The sequence below is a fragment of the Peromyscus leucopus genome, chromosome 15, assembly GCF_004664715.2.
Source record: "Peromyscus leucopus breed LL Stock chromosome 15, UCI_PerLeu_2.1, whole genome shotgun sequence".
Classification (NCBI taxonomy): domain Eukaryota; kingdom Metazoa; phylum Chordata; class Mammalia; order Rodentia; family Cricetidae; genus Peromyscus; species Peromyscus leucopus.
Genome location: NC_051076.1, coordinates 58,116,901 through 58,131,453, shown reverse-complemented (window position 1 = coordinate 58,131,453; position 14,553 = coordinate 58,116,901).

Here is a 14,553-nt window from a genome sequence, read left to right as displayed (position 1 = left end):
ATAAGAAACGAAGAGGATTGTGGAGTGTTATTGAGGAGCCTGTTCCTGGAAAGGGTTGTGTGTTTTGGGCCGTAGGAGACCAAGATCAGGAGAAACAGTCAAGCATCTACTAGAAATGAGACTGGCAGATTCGTTCTAGTATGCTATCGACACACAATCCAGGTAACACGACTACCGATTTTAGGCTGGATTAAAAGACCCCAAAGTCTGAGACCGTTTTTAGAACAAAGTAGCAGAGTGTGAAAGGAGAACTCCGTGTAGTCGTGCTCACAAGCCGGTTGGCTCGATGCTTGTACAGGGCAAGAGGAGATTTTTGATTTGTGGGGTGCAACACCCCTTCTCACCTGTTTGCCTGGAGTGCCTGTTACCAATTAATATCTCAAGCCTGGATGATACAGATGTGGAGAATGTAGGCTAAGTGGTTTTGGTGGTCTCCTTCAAACTGGTGCAACTTCTGGTTCAGGGTAGTTGTAGGTCGGGGTCATATCAAAGACTAGATGACAAAGTGATTTGAGAGAGCAGCTCAATATGAGATAGAGTTTTTTAGATATGAATGGTGGTTGTGTGGCTTGGGGGAGGATTCCATCCATAATCGCGCTCTGAGTACAGCAATTTAACTCTTCCAGCACAATGTCTTGAGGCATCTCCCTCAGTCGGTGGGTGCCTCATACCTATTCATTATGAGTTACTTTCTCTTTGTCAGTCGCTGACGCTAAACATGGAACGGAAGACTGTATGCTCCAAATGATGCTTCTCTGGATATATGCCAACCCTATGGAGTTAGTGCTCTGATGGTCTTGGTGCTGGGTGTCGGTGCATAGAACTAGGTGTCAAAAATGGTGTGGGAAAACTTGTGTGGCGAAGGAGTTCCCGTCAACGGAGTGAGACATTATAGTAGGCAATATGGTGAAGTTACCGTAGCATGCTCCCCATGCCCGGTGTTGATTTTTTAGGACTCCAAGAGTTCAAATCTGAGCATTTTACTGGATGCAGCCATCGTGACCTGCTTATAACCATTCTTCACGGTTATATTCCATATTTCAGCTGTATTCTAGCGCTGCTTCAAGAACATAAAAGTAGATGTGTGCACATGCAGAGATCTCTAATGAAAAACGTGACTCTCAACGGGTGTGCTGAGTTATAAAGACAACCCACACCTTTAGTAATGGTGTGCTAGTTAAACTGCAGTCATATCAGTCTTATGCTCGGTCCTTAGTGTCTTGACTTACTCAAGTAAAGGGCATGTGCATGGACGTGAGTGATGCTTCCACTCATTTGTATTGTTTGAAATAGCCAGAGGTAAGCATCAAAAGACACACTCCTTTGGTGTTTCTGGTGTGGCGTGTGGTAGGTCCTCTCAGGGGAGCAACACACGCTGCTTCTTACCTCACCATGCGCCCTACTCTCACACCAACTCTCTGCCCAACAGGACCGGATGTCATCAGCAGTTACAGGACAGACATTTAGCATGTCAGACTTCAAGAACTCCAGGGATTTTGGAGGCAAATGACAAACTGGGAGCCTTCTCTAAGACAATTCAGGCGAGACAGTCGCTGGAAAGAAAAAGGATGGTAGGTATTGAGAATGCACAGCCCTTCGGATAGCAAAACTGGACCTGCTCCCATCTGGGAAGGGAACAGAGATGAAGTGGGTGGGGCTAAGGACACTTTCTCCTCTCAATTCGCTCACTAGTCATGGAATCGTATGTGATCTCCTACTATCCACTGATGAATTTAGTCCACAGTAGTGACCAAGAAAGTATGCACAAATGTATCAACAGCAACATACCACGAATTATTTCAATTAGATTCGATCTCCTTCTCAGTGACATTGTTTAGGGTAAGTAAACACAATCTACTTAAGTTGGCGACGGGTAGATTGGATATCTATCAGTTGCATTTGTCAGGCTATAATTCATCGCCCACATGGGTTGCATTCTTCGAAGAAAGTATCATTACCTCCAGGTGACAGGCAAATCCTATACGGCTCAGCGTAAGAAATGGCCTGTCCACTTGAGAGCAGTTAAGCGTTGTTGAAGGAGAACATGGTGTGATTTATTATGCCTATCAGAGCTCAGACTCTGGCAGAAACACAATATTGATAGAGCTGTGGAAACCTGCCTGTAGAGACTTGCTGGTCATCATGGGCGGCAGAATCTAGGGCGTCAGTTCTCTTTTTGTTACACTCAGTGATGGCCTACGACGCCGTAGAATGTGGAATGGATGGTAGTACCGAGTGTCCTATCAAAGCCTTGCATGCAGCACAATTACTATATACAAGAAAATGAATATGGAGGTTTTTCTCTCCCTTCGCTTCCCTCTAGAGGCCTTTCCCGTCTGGCATCCATCAACATCCACCTGTCTTGTGTGAGAGTGTGCGTGTGCGTGCGCACAGCCTTCCTCCTGCCTCGTCCTTCCCTCCTCCTCTTGCGCCTCTTTGATCTCCTCGCGTATCCACTATTTCTCTTCTACCGTTTCGTGGTATCCTTCTTCTGATCTCGACAAATACATAAGCACCCTCAATATGTCAGCCACTAAGTAGTTCCATTACTCCTAATCCCTATCACTAGAATAACGGCCATGAGTGAGTTTGATTTCCCCTAACCATTGGGTTGGAACAAACCTACCCCTCCCTTATCAGATGTCTTACCCAACAGAGTATTCTATGATTAGCCGGCTGTCTTTTCTAATTCACGGTAAAGGAGAGTAGCTAGAAGCTGACCATACATATATCACTGTACGTGATCCATGATTAGATCCAAGACTAACTATTCATTGCACTACAACCTACCCACACGATACAACAACACAACCTCCCTGCCTCCGTACATATAATTATGTAGCATATCTTTATTATAAAGTAAATATTTGAATATAACACATTTTTTAATCTGGAATCTTATAACAAATAGGTTCTGCTTCCCCCTTCAATTTTACATATCACAAAGAATACATGCATTTTATAGTACAAATAAAATAGATAGCCAGGTTAAGTCTTAGACAGTATGTATAGTCCCTGCGCGCGCTGGAGCTCACAGTAGCCTTTGACACAAAAATAAGAAAGACAAGCACAAAAAAACAAAACAAAAACTATATCTACGTACATATCACTCCTCCGAGGCGTGGTGAAGCACGTTCCTGGTAAGCTCATAGAGCAAAATGCTTGATACATCTTATGCAGTCTCGCATGAGCATAGACTCCGACTCGACCTCATCTCCTCCGTTCGTGCTCTAAGACTCTAAAAAGTGCATTAACTTCTGGTGTGGACGGCCCACCGTATGCCTGCTTATACTCTCTCTCATGGTGTTCACTGCGCCCTTGTAGTGTCGTACACTAAAGATATCTTGCGGTGTGTCTCGTCCTTCTCTAATTGGTAGGATTAAAGGCATGTGGACTTCACCTACGTTGGCACCTCTATGGTTTTAACATGTACTGGCTTGGTCCTCTGCAATTCCCAGGCTAGATGTCATTGGCAAGTTGCGGGAGATATTTTTAAGAGGCCGATTAACACTCTCTCCAATTTCTCAAATATATTTTCATCGACACACTCTCTCTCCTGCTACAAGCTGTGCCCGAGCGTGCCTCGGTGACTGAGTTTAGCCAAGAATTCTCATGGAGTCTACAGAAGCGGGCTCTCGATTGCGCCCCCATGACCAGCCCTCAGATACGGGTTCATCAATACGCAAGACTCTCTCAATCAAGGGTGATTATATTGCTACCTATTCTTTGCTCTCTTGACCAACCTTATTAGTGCGCTATTTCTTCTACACTCCTTGATAAAAATATGGCTTCCCCAGTCATCTCATCATGCAGAGATATTGTCCTGACTTTCACGTAGTGCTTTCCTATATCGATATTTCCTTTTTCCAATTATCTTCAGATAGCATAGTCTGTTCACTAGTGGTCTTTACTCTGATATTGTTTCCCAATTAGGTGTAATGATCGTGATTGGCAGTGAACTATGATGTTCCGCTCCTATCTCACAGTATGTCTGTGTTTGTATCAAATATACTTCATAAGTGCTCTAATAATAGTATGGTATCTTGGCATAACAAATGCTGAATTTCTCTCAAGACTTCACCTAGCCTGCATCATACTCTCCCTAGTCCAGTTTTAGAACTCACCTTTTCTCCTGAGACCCTTCAGATAAGGACCTGTGATTAAAATGTCGTCACTCTTGAGCTTGCAGCCATTCAAATAAGCTCATGTGCCACATTCTTCTTCGGTGATTCTGTGTCTTGCAGAAAGTGCGAGTAAGGTGTGTGGAGTGAGTGCCGAAGCTGCAGCTTGTTATCTCTACTTAGTTACACACAAGGTTTAAACTTAATCTTTTAGGTCTAGAAGAAACTATCAATAACTAACTTGTCTATTGGTATGGACAAGACTCTGCAGAATACCTCTGTCAAGATTAAAATGGTTAACGTATGTGTTATAGTTGTGTACTGGACACGCATGTTCCGTATATTTTTCATAACAAACCAGGGTCAACGCGGTCACATAAACAAACTTAGATCCGAAGTAGAAATGAGCTCCATTATTGGTGTGATAAAGCCTCTTTACCAACATGTTATCAACTTGTCATTATTTAAACTTTACATTAGATTTGATGGGAAGTCAAATACTATGTTATAGACTACTTTTCTCTCCTTCTCTATCTCTCATCACCTACGTCCTTCTTCATTGCTCCGATTGGCAAAAAAGACACATCTGAAAAGACTTACTAGAACTCAGGTGAAACCATGAGTCATAAACTGCCTCGAACGACCCAGGCCACAACTTTCTGTAACTAATGGACTATTCACACTGAAAGAGACCAATTCTATCCTACACAAATACTGATATTTCTGTTTGTTGTTCCTTATCAGAACATACGAGTGTCATTTTCACCATTTGAGCGCGATCTGGCGTGCAATAACCTTCTTCATGGCTCATGCTCCTATTATTTGCTCATAGGACTGGTCAAGGACCACGACGAAATTCCTCGCGTTAAGCATAAGCATCTTACATGAGTGTAATCAGTCGTTGTCACCCTTACGCGTTGTCTTTCGCACTGGATATAGAGACTTTGTTGTTAGCGAGTGGATGGGGATCCTCGATATAGAGATATAACCCTTCTCATTTGGTGATCTTGAAATATCCATAGCATTTTGTCCGACATAGAAGCTCATGTGCTCTCAAGAGCCTGTGCATTCTATTTGTCTTCTAAACAGAGCATGCCTTGTTGCAGTTCTCTAGGAGTGGCTAGTGAATCATCTAGTATCTATGCGCTGAATATAGGTAAGACTGCGAATTCATAGTGTGCTGACTACTCACCATCTGCTGAATACTTTTTTAAGACACCATTTTGGCCATATTTAGTAATCTATAGATATAGTTCAGTTTTTGAAGAGTAGGATTACCAATACACGTAGCTTCGTCATGATTCCCGCATTTATCTAGATTTCATTTAATAAGGTTAAGTCATGGTTATGGGAATCATGTAGATCCCTCAATATGAGTTTACTCGGTGGCTAAACTCTTTATCCGAGTCTATACTTGGCTAACAGTGGTGTGTTTTATTAGTAGTGTACGTACCTTATGCAACGATCTAGTTGAAGATCTCCTTGATTTCACAATTTATCTTCGTGCTTTTCTTCCGCTGTGTGACTGATCCGCAGGAAGGCAGCTATAAGTCGCGCGGGCTGAATAGATGAATATAGGGTTAGAAATGTTAGTTACTTATATGGTCTGACGAGGAGTTGTAGATTAGAATCTCGCGCGCAAAACTGAATGTGATGCGATGGATAGGGGTACAACGAAGATAGATCAGACAGGAGAAGAGATATAGGAGGTGCATAGGAGATGAAAAACAACAAATACCTCATGCCACCTGTGATTAGTCTCTCTAGTTATGCATAATCACTCTTTCCCCTTCTGTCGCTCATTGGTAGCGTGACTACTAGATATAAATTGTTGAAATCTCTTCTCCGTGCTGATATAGTTAGTGAGAGATTTTGTATGAGCGTAACTCAAGTAGGATGAAAGATTGAGCCTAGGAGCCAGATGTTCCTTCTTCTGAGCAAGTGGGGTCACGAGATTATAATACAAATTTTATACCAAGTCATTATAGATCTATGATCTTGTTCATCGTTGATCATTCTTTCTTTTGTGTGTCTTCTGCTATTTATGCAAGGTGTCTCCTTCATAAGGATCACTTCGACACCTTATCAGAAGTCTCTACATGAGCTTAGGAGAATCCTCAGGCCACAAATTCTCAGTGAATATTTCACGATCTTCAATATAGGCAATTTTATCATGCTACTCATAGTATATGCTAATCCTTACTATGCGCGCGAGTCGGTGGACCTCCGTGTCAACCATATTTGTTCGCCACACTCTTCAAGTGTGCCCAGAATTTGGCTGTGGCTCTGCATAACCAACAAAAACTCAGCACATCTTTTACGAAGCCTGGCTCTGCGACGTGAGATGAGTCACGTGTCCTGGATCTGATACGAGGCATGACATGCTGCTCTCTCGAACGTCAGGCAACAGGACAGGAACCCACCTGCTGTTCTCAACCTCGACTATGTTACTTGGATGACTCTCTCACAAAGGTCTCTCTCTCCCAGCCTATCTCACTCCTCGTGGACGGCTTATCTCATAGCGTCTCCATAGAGGCTTCTTATACATAATGTTCAAATATTCAGAAATTTGTTCTCTTCATGGTCCCAGCGGCCAGAAAGAGGCAGGTAAGTTTTGTGTTTCACAAAGGTTTAGAGTTGGTTTGAATGTTTAAGTGATAGGTACGTGAAAATTATGGACACTCCGACCTACACATTTCGGATACGACCTACTATTTAATAAGTGCACATAGAGGAGGCCTATGTATTAATTTCATTCTCCAGAGAGTTGGGTAAGGAGATACTTCGTTGTCGTCTCCAACTATACATCAGGATATTAGATTATATAGAGGCGACGAGAGCCACTGTCCACAAATGAGTCAGTGTAGTAATGGCTTGCAGCCATGTCCTTGCTTCATGTCAGAATTTTATTTCCAATAATCAGTATAGGTGTGTATAGACACAGCTGTGTGAGGGTACTCATATCTTTCGTGTCCTCCTAGTGGATACTCTTCTGATTCTGTGTGTTAATACATTGTTTCTGTCGTCTTATATAGTGAGATTTGTCATCTTTAATTAAGCTATAAAGATGATTTGAGGGCGTGTGTTTTAGTGTGTGTGCTAGAATATCTAAAACTGGTTTCTACTATAATTAGAGGGAGCCTATTATCACTGAACTTTACCACAATTTATTAGACTTTTTTTTGAGTTCTGGACATTTGTGGTTTTGTGAAGGAGAAGGAGCAGTAGTTAAGAAGTGGCTTTGCCTGTCTTGCTACCTCTACCTATATCGCGATCGTGTTTTCGAATCCCTATGTCTTAGGTGCCTCTGGGATTCATTGTTTATTTCCATCAACCGCGGTAGTGGCATGTTAATCCCTGTATTACAAAGGTCTCCCTACATAGAGGACAACGGTATCAGCTTAAGCTTTTTCCAGGGTCTCTGAACGATAGCGCTAGCGCCTAGCCCAGTAAAGCTCCTCGCTCAACAGAAGCACTCATGTGTCAGAAGCACAATAAGGCGCTGTCCAGTGGACAAAGGCGTGTGTTGTCAAGCTATTCCTTGAGGGCCCCTTCAATGTGCTACGGCTATGCTACCCTGCAAGATTAGCAATAGAATAGGAGCTTCTCAATATAGAGTGAAGTTGAAATACCTATCGTGGATGCGGTAAAAGAGGTAATTGGGGTGATAGGTTCACTCTTAATCATATTCTTAGGTGAGTGGTGGTATAGCCAATATCTGTATAATCTTTTCCAATCTGTAGGATGAATATGCTTATAGAAGTCCCGAGCCCAGAATAGATATTGCATAATTATATTTTAACTTAGTAAGTCCGACAAAAGTAACTTTGAGTCATTTTAATATTATGTTAATGAGTACAATCCTACATTATTCTCTATGCTGTCCTATCTCGGACACTCGCAGTGTCAACTCCAAGGGCTCTGCCTGCGACAGGAGATTGAGACATTGCATTAATGTCAGTAACCGGAAGTCTGAGCCTGGGCTTATCACACAGCCTATCCCAATCCCTGCACTCACAGGCCAAAAAATGTCACCAAAGCCACAGGCAATGTATTGTATTATCAATAGGTGATGGCAAGTGCACCACATAGTCTCGTCCTGAGGAAGTTCCTTACAAGAAGGAAGCTGGGTCACAGGTGGACCTGAACTTTGTTAGGATGTCATTCAGCCCCATACAAAAGAAAAACAGATGTGAGCCTGACGATGATAAACCAATCAGCAGTGGCCATCAACCATTCAGGGAGTTAAACATCTGATGACAAGGAAACCTTCCTGTGTTTTAAAAATTATCCTTTGAAGGGCTGTTACAGAATAGTCTGACTATGCATTAACAAGGCCCACCTAGCAGTTCCGAGACAGTTGATTTTACTTTGTAAACTGAAATAATCTCTAACCATTTAAGACTTTTCTAGATTCAAGACTGGACAACTCTTCTAAGAACACTAGACATTAATAATTAATATGAAGTTAGAGACCAACCGTTTATGCTGATGACTATGAAGCTGGACCCCAAGGCAAAGAAATCTGTAGTGTACCCCCAGCCAAGCTTCCCCGAAATACTTAACTGTGCTGAGGAGCCTGGACCATAAAAACTAATACTGAAGGGTTATCTCAGAAACAAAGCTATCTAAGAGATAGGGTACACTGGATAAAAGATTTAAGACGGAGGCCAATGGCGCCAAGTTGGCCATGAAGCTAAAGTGGGAATTGGGAAAAACGAGCCAATGAGCCAAGGTGCTCCAGAGAGTCTCTTCCAAGGCAGGTAGGTGTAAAGTCACACACCTGTAATCACAGCATGAAGGAGGCTGAGGCCAGAATCCTGTGAGTTCCAGGCCAACCTATACTACATAGCAAGACTCTGTCTCAAAAATAAACAATCAGGATTTCTAGGTGTGGTGACAGACAAGGCCGCTATGTGACCTAGTGAAGGAGAAGAATCAAGATGAAAGGGACCAGAATTCCAGTGAGAGAAATACCAGAAGAACATCAGAAACACACAAAGGACAGTGGGCAAACAAAGATGGGCGACAGAAAAAAACAATATTAAAAAACAAAAAACAAAAACAAGCCATGGGGACATCTACAGTGCCATCATGGAGAAATGCCATGGAGCAGTCAGCTGGCACACAGCCACTTTATGGTGCTCACACCAGGCTGGAGTCAGTGGTAGCCGCCACCCTGGCGCTGCTGCTGGCTGAGCCCAGCCACCGTAAGACTGACAAGCTAGAGAGAGACTGGATGGACTTCAGAGTTGCAGTCAGATGTTAGGCACACTCTGGACAGAAGATACAGCCAGAGCGCTGCACAACTATGGGGACTGTGGTAAGCACGCTGCACGAGAGTCTTAAGCTGAGACTCTCCGCAGGCATCCAGAGGGACCTGAGGAGGACAGCTCCTCTGTCACTGCCCGGGCGAGCGAGAAGGCCGGAATTCCAACAGTGCGCTTAGCGTGGCGTGATCCCACCACTGAGCACAAGAATCCTTAGACAAGAGCTGTCAGAGAAGAGGAACAAGGATGGGCAGAAGGCCGAAGGAAAGAGGGCGCCCAGCAGCAATGGCGAACACAAGTGTGGGTGTGCCTCGCACGCCCCCTCACAGAAAGCCCCGCATGCGCACCAGAGATGAAGCTGCAGCCAGTGGGCGAGGGGCTGAAGAAAGGAGAATCCCAGGCAGTCCCCTTTCAGCGGGGAAGACAAACAGGTCTGCTTTGCTTAAAGCCCTCATCCCACCCGCACAGACTGCCGTGAGAGATGACCAAGGGGACAGGCAAAACGGTGTCCATCCCAACCAGCGGGAAACAAGGACTGCTACTCTATGCTGGCGCATTTTCATTTTCACTTTAATATTTGCTTCGGTAGGTACTTTAGTTGTTCAGTTCTCTGTTTTAGCTTCTGTCTCATCTAAACAGGCTTTTACGGCTGTTCTTTCTTTTCTTCTTTTCTGCACCTATTCTAGAACATTGTCTCCATTATTTTATCACCCAACCCATACTTACCCTCTTTTTGAAACTTAGCTGTATTTTTTCCTTTACCATTCCTTTTACTTCTTAATTATTTACTTCCTCCTCTGTTTATTTCTTAATTTTCTCAGCTCTAAAACCCTACTAACTACGTTTTTCTAAGTCAGTATCCTAGCGCCACTGTCTCTGAAGCCTACCGAGAACACAAGTGAAGGACCGCGTGTTCACTACTACAAGTTTACACCAGGACTTCCGCCAAGTCTTAGCATTTGTTGCTGTAGCCAGCATCCCTTCTAAAGAGTTCAGGAAACATAAACACAAGCAAAAACAAGCTCGCCCAAGGGACTTGCAAAAAAATCAAAGTAAAAAGAGTTGGAAATGTGAAAAAGTAAAAACCAGGACTACAACTATCCTGACAGAAGTGCAAAACACAACAAAGGACCAGCAAACATAAGAAAACGGCCACAAGACCACAGTTCCCCAAAACTAGAAACGAAAGGCCGTGATAGATGAAATGCTGGAATCCATGCATCAGAGTCCTACTTTGTCAAGAATTAATACCTACACAGAAGACTCAAACCAGCAGATGAATGAAGTGAGGAGATCAATGCAGGACCTAGAATAGAAAGAGAAGGAAATAGATGAACAGGTGAACAACGTGGATAACAAACGTAGAAAAACAGGGAAACTTCAGCTCCAGATTCCAATGAGCCAAACAGAAATGCTAGGATTCAAAGAGGCGATTGATCAAATGAAAAAACACAGTGGAAGGTATTAGCAAACAAAACCATGCTACACAGGAAAGAAAACAAGATTCTCAAGGAATGGACAAATTAAAGACAATAATCTATTCAGATATACAAAAGAAAAGTTGATCAGCATGACCAAAACCCATGACATGTTCAAGAGACCAAACCCAAGAATCCTGAAGAAAGAAGAAAAAGTTGAGGTAAAATCTAAAGGCATAAGTAGTTTCTTCAATGAAAGTACAGTAGAAATTTTCTCAGTCCTATAAAAAGAAATGGACATGCAAATGCAAGAGGCATTTAGAGCCCCGAATAGGAAGAACATATTATAATCAAGGTGTCAACCCTTCAAAATGAAGAAACTGTATGAAAACTGTAAGGGAAATGCAACCCCACCTACAGAGGCAAACACACCCGAATAACATCAGGTCTATCATCAGCAGCACTAAAAGCTAGAAAGCTATGAAGATATGGCAAGCTGAAAGTGCACACCTGCCAATCAAGATGGCTTCGTCCAGCAAAGCCATCTCTTGACATTGAGGAAGAAATAAGGACATTTGCAAGCTAAAGTAGTTCATGACCACCATGCCAGCACTGTAGGAAATACTTAGGGAGATGGCCCAGCTGTCAAGTGTGTCCTGCTCTTCCAAAGGATCTAAGCTCATTACTCATCACACACAGCTAGCAGCTTACAGCTGCCTATAACTCTAGCTCCAGGGCATCGGACACCCTCTCCTGGCCTCCACACAAATGGTGTATACTCTCTCACACACATATATACATTGATAACATTTTAGATCCTCAAAAGAGAAAATACTTTAAAAATAGCACACTAAAAGAAAATCTTATTCATAAAAAAAAAAGAATGACTTTTATGAACTGAATAGATTAACAAAGGAGAGCTAGGAAAGATATCATGTCCAACACAGTAAGCCAAGAATCCTCTAACATTAACAAGAGACAAAGAACAATAGTCCAACCAACCAGAACAACACCTAGTCACAGACACTAACAAACATCTCTCAAAAAACAACCTTTGACACAAATGACCTCAGTGCCCCATTTAAAGATTCAGACAATCTGAATGTATTAAAAAGCAAAATGCAACTATCTGTTGTCTGCAAGAAACATACTCATGGTGAGATCAAAATATCAGAGTCAACCCATGAAGCCAATGGCAGCTGTAAAGCGGCTTCCTCGGCTATTGTGATAGCTACTGAAGTTGGCCTCAACCCAAAACTTGTCCAGGGAAGAGATAAAGAAAGCCACTATATCATTATATCAATGATTTCTCAACCTGTGAGTTGCAACCCATTTGGGAGTCACATATATCTAATATCCTACACATCAGATATTTATATTATGGTTCATAACAGTAGCAAAATTACAGTTATAAAGTAGTAACAAAATAATTTTATGGTTGGGGGTCACCACAACATGAGGAACTGTGTTAAAGGGATGAAGCGTTAGAAAGGTAGAGAATCACTGCACTCTATGTTAATAAAGCTAATAACCCATGAGAAGATATAAAACATAAAGACATATACAGATGTTTGTTAGGGCTTGTAATTTCATAAAACGAACACTAAAGGACATGAAAAGTCAGATGGGCCTGGTATACTAATAGAGAGCACTCCAATACTCTATTCTCATCTTTAGCTATATCTTCCAAACTAAAAATTAACAGAGAAATTTCATAGCTAAAGTACACTATAGATGAACTACATTTAACACATATCTGTAACATTCCCATCTAGCAGTGAGAGTGGATTGGTGGTATCTTTGTGGTGTTGGAGATTGAAACCCATGACTTTGGGCATTCAAGGAATCACTCTACTACTGAGCCATAGCTTCAGCCAATGGCTACTATTGATTGGTTGGTTGACTTGTGTGTCACTGTGGAAAGGACAATGAGTCAGGAGGAGGACTGCCTGAAGTGGAGACCCTCCATTTGGCCAGACTCAGGTCTAAGACTTTTGATCTCTCCAGTCATTCCTACCTCTCATAGCTTAGACTTGTACTTCTTTTATTTTTTTAAGATTTATTTATTTTTATTTTATATGGCTTGGTCCTTCGCCTGTTGTATCCAGAAGATACTGTTTCCTGGGAGTCGTCCATCACCTCTGGCCCTTGCAACCTTTCCACCTTCTGCATAGGTCCCTGAAGCCTAGGGAGAGGGCTTTGATGGAGACATCCCATTTAGGACTGAGTGCTCCAAAGTCTCTCACTCTGCACATTGTACATTTGTGGGTCTCTGTGTTAGTTTACGTTACTAACAAGAAGAAGAAACTTCTCTGATGAAGGCTGAGCAAGATCTGTATGTATAGAAGAACGTTGTTAGGAGTCATTTAATTACAAGGTTCCTTTAGTAGAACAATAGTACTTGTTTCTCCCCTAGGTCCATGTCCAATCTAGTCTCAGGTCCTCGGCACCAGAGCAGCGGCAGGTACAGGTTCCATCTCATGAAACGGGCCTCAATTCCAATCAGATACTGGTTGGTCACTCCCACATTATTTGTGACACTATCACCCCAGTCTATCAGGCAGGCAGGTCACCACGGTAGATGGAAAGGTTTGCAGATGGTCACCCCTCCACCCCTCCAACACACACTAATTCTTGTTTCCCCCTCATATGAATTTGCAAAAGGAATCTGTGTAGGCTGCACCTGTTAAGTGTTCTCTCATCCGCATGTCTGTAGCCCTGACTGGCAGGCTCGGCCACACGGCAAATGCCAGAACTTCGTAGATATGCAGACATTACACACCAAATATACATGATACACACTCACCGCCACATCATATGCTCAGACGTCACATACCACGGCCGTGTGTCACAGAACACCCATCACATGCTTACACACCACACAACACCCATTTACATGGCTTGCTGCACATCGGCACAGGACACTGCTCTCACACACTCAAAATACACTGACACCCACACGCTCTCACAGCCACCATTGTCGTTTGTATATTCACTCATATCCTCCTCCCTTCCTTCCCTTTCTCCTTAGCTTCCTCTCACCCACCCCAGGACACGAAGGCAATCCCAGCCAATGGAGAGCCCCGCTAGCTGTGTGGCAGATGGAGCCCAGGAAAGCGCTCTGTAAGGAGGAAGTGTAAACACTGATCCTGGCTGAAAGTGGCCTCGGTTAGCCACTCTAACCAGAAGCCCGAGGCTGCGCCCAGACCTCTTGGCCTGTTTGCTAGCTGGAGGACATCCCACGCCAGTTGCTCTGAGCTAGTAGAGACCTGGAGGGAGATGGGCAGGGCAGGCTGCTCACACCCACACGTTTCCTCTTTCCTCTTCCTCTGCACCTGCTCTGAACTCACTCGCATTCAACCTCCGGGGCTGAGGAAAGTGTCCAGTTGTGTTTTGGAGAGCATGTGACAAATCTGGTGTGTGGGCGTGAGTGGGGAGTGGTGTGTGCAGTCAGCCAGCCACCAAGGAGCCTGAAATAGGGTGGGCACGAGGGGCTGGAATGCCAGACTAGGGGACCTCTGAAGGAAAACCTGGGAATCCTCTGATAAGTTATGGCTTTGCACAGTATTGGCCTCATCAGTGATTTCTGCTGTCCCCAAATGATCAGTGAGAACACGGGCTGAGGGAAGCTCGCCCAAGGCTAAAAGGTGTCAAGCCTGGACAAACCCTCTGCCTTGAAACCAACGTTGTTTTCATGCGCTCACTGGGCCTTGGCTTCTCTCTTCTCCCTATCAATGCCTCTGT